The sequence below is a fragment of the Tachyglossus aculeatus genome, chromosome 1 (genome assembly GCF_015852505.1).
Source record: "Tachyglossus aculeatus isolate mTacAcu1 chromosome 1, mTacAcu1.pri, whole genome shotgun sequence".
In the NCBI taxonomy this organism is placed as follows: Eukaryota; Metazoa; Chordata; class Mammalia; order Monotremata; family Tachyglossidae; genus Tachyglossus; species Tachyglossus aculeatus.
In genome coordinates this window covers 112,503,595-112,506,790 of record NC_052066.1, presented here as the reverse complement: position 1 = coordinate 112,506,790, position 3,196 = coordinate 112,503,595, and the positions used below count along the sequence as shown (strand labels likewise).

At 40.8% G+C, this 3,196-nt stretch overlaps 1 non-coding gene across 1 annotated transcript; it reads right to left on the bottom strand.

Moving 5' to 3' along the window:
• Window positions 1–1,338: 1,338 nt before the first annotated feature.
• Window positions 1,339–1,476, bottom strand: LOC119936992. Its single transcript, XR_005453899.1, has one exon. It is a non-coding gene; the product is annotated as a small nucleolar RNA SNORA7 (small nucleolar RNA).
• Between the last annotated feature and the right edge of the window lie 1,720 nt (window positions 1,477–3,196).

Here is a 3,196-nt window from a genome sequence, read left to right as displayed (position 1 = left end):
CTATTCTATTTATTTTATTTTGTTAATGTGTTTTGTTTTGTTGTCTGTCTCCCCCTTCTAGACTGTGAGCCCGCTGTTGGGTAGGGACCGTCTCTAGATGTTGCCAACTTGGACTTCCCAAGCGCTTAGTACAGTGCTCTGCACACAGTAAGCGCTCAATAAATACGATTGAGTGAATGAATGAAAGGGGGATTCAAAACCTGTTCTTCCTTCTGAGATTCTCAGTCTCATGTGGGACCTGATTTTCTTGTATTTACCTCAGTGCTTAATACGGTGCTTGGCACATAGTAAGTACTTAACAAATACCCATTATTAAGAGAGTAGCCATTCTGACTGTGACATGCCCTACTGGTCATGGCCCCAGACTGAGCCCCTTCCTTCCTCTCCCCCTCGTCCCCCTCTCCATCCCCCCCATCTTACCTCCTTCCCTTCCCCACAGCACCTGTATATATGTATATATGTTTGTACATATTTATTACTCTATTTATTTATTTATTTTACTTGTACATATCTATTCTATTTATTTTATTTTGTTAGTAGGTTTGGTTTTGTTCTCTGTCTCCCCCTTTTAGACTGTGAGCCCACTGTTGGGTAGGGACTGTCTCTATATGTTGCCAATTTGTACTTCCCAAGCGCTTAGTACAGTGCTCTGCACACAGTAAGCTCTGCACTCAATAAATACGATTGATTGATTGATTGATTGGTCAATCTACCACTCTCCTTTCTAAGAGAAATCAATCAACCAGTGGGATTTATAGAATGCTTGCTATATGCAAAGTAGTGTACAAGAATTTGGGAGAGTACAATTCAGTATATTTGGTAGACACAATTCCCTGCCCTCAAGGAGCCTGTGGAAATCATAAGTCTGGGCATTAAGCAATCGGTGACATTTACTGGGTGTCTATTGTGTACACAACCAAAGCCCTATATTAAGCACTTGGGAGACCCCATCAGAAGCAAGACATACCTTCACGACCCTGAGGGAGTTTATAATCCAATGAGGAAGATAGACAAATACGATTTACAAATAGTGTAATCTTAAGTAGTACAGACATAATAGAATGAAATAGATAAATAATTGGATATGTAAAAGCATTCAGAGAAGGGATCTTGCCTTGTCTTTTGTGATCGAGTCATTTCTGACCCTGAGCGACTCCATGGACACATCTGTCCCAGAACGCCCCACCTCCACCTGCAATTGGTCTGGTAGTGTATCCATAGACTTTTCTTGGTGAAAATAAGGAAGCAGTTTACTACTGCCTCCTTCTGCTCAGTAAACCTGAGTCTCCACCCTCGACTCTCTACTGTGCAGCTGCTTCCCAGTACAGGTGAGTTTTAACTTGTAGCAGATTGACTTCCACTTGCCAGTCACTGCCCAAGCTAGGAATGGAATGGGTAGGCCTCTGCTTGACTCTCCCTCCCATAGCCAAGACTGGTAGAGTATTAGAAACTCTCCAGGCGCCATCCTGAGAGGGTAGAAGCTGTGGTAGTAGTAGTAAAGAAAAGGGATAAAATGCATATATATATATGCATATATATATATGCATATATATATATGTATATATATACTAAGGGTGAATCTTGGGTTGACATGAGCAGGGTTTGAGCCCATTATTGGAATTGTGCTTCAATGCCTCAAAAGCATTTCTTCAATCAATCAATCAATCAATCGCATTTATTGAGCACTTACTGTGTGCAGAGCACTGTACTAAGCGCTTGAGAAGTACAAGTTGGCAACATATAGAGACAGTCCCTACCCAACAGTGGGCTCACAGTCTAGTCAGTCCAGGCTGCCTACTATTGCCCAAATTCAGCTCATCCTGTGTCAATCTTTTTATTCATTAGAGTAAACCACAGATCACAAAATTCTTGAGGACTGGTATCAGGTCTATCAATTCTACCGTCCTCTCTCAGTCACTTGCCACAGTGCTCTGAATACTGCAAGCACTCAGTAAGTACTACTGATTGATTCCAGTCCATTAGAGCTGTGCTGTTCTAAGTATTGCTTCAACATTTTAAGACTAATATTTCATATCCTCATTATTAATCCTTTCTTCTTTTGTTCTGTTCTTATAATGGTAGATTTCTGAAGGCAAAATATAATGCGGACAGAAGGTCATACTGGTTCAAACCAAGTATTTATCCAGTCCACCATCTGATCTTGAATAGGAAACCAAAGGGTTCTTGGAAGAATAACCAGATGATTGTCTTTTATTTTCATGGTTAGTAATGTGCCTTTTAATATCCTTAGGGCTTTTTTTCTAATAAAATCTCAATTTCTCTAACTTTTCTCTGTAATAACCCTAATTTTTCCTCTAGTGACACATTTTGAAACACTCATCGAGGAATGAATCAATCAATCAATGGTATTTATTGAGGGATTACTGTGTGCAGAATGCTGTATTAACCACTTGAGAGAGTAAAATACAATAGAATTAGCAGACGCATTCCCTGCCCATAACGAGCTTACATGTTTTTTGATCTTGTTGATATTTTCTAAACTCCACAACTTCCTGGGATAGTGAATTCTATGGACTTACAGCCCAATGTGCAAAATATATTTAATTTTTAATAATTATAATGACATGTGTTAAGTGCTCACTATGTGCCAGGAACAGTCCTGAGTAATGGGATAATAATAATAATAATGGCATTTGTTAAGCCCTATGGGCCAAGCACTGCTCTAAGCACTGGGGGATACACGGTAATCAGGTTGTCCCACATGGGGCTTACAGTCTTAACCCTCATTTTACAGATGAGGTAACTGAGGCACAGAGAGGTTAAGTGATTTGCCCAAGTCACACAGCAGACAAGTGGCAGAGCTGGGATTAGAACCCATTACCTCTGACTCCCAAGCTCGGGCTCTTTCCACTGAGACATGCTACTTCTCGATAGATGCAAAATAATCAGGTCAGACACAGTCCCTATCACACATAGGGCTCACAGTCTAAGAAGAAGGGGAAACCGGTATTGAATCCCCATATAGCATATGAGGAAAGTGAGAAGTGACTTATCCAAGGTTATGCAAGAGGCAAGTGGTGGAGCTTGGATTAGAACCCAGGTTATCTAACTCCCAGGCCTCTTCTCTTTCACACTGCTTTAGGTTGTCTTGATCCACCTCCGTCAAGCGTCAGTGGTATTCCTTGACCCGGTGTTATATCATTTGACAAATAAATCCAGGTTTGATGCATCAACC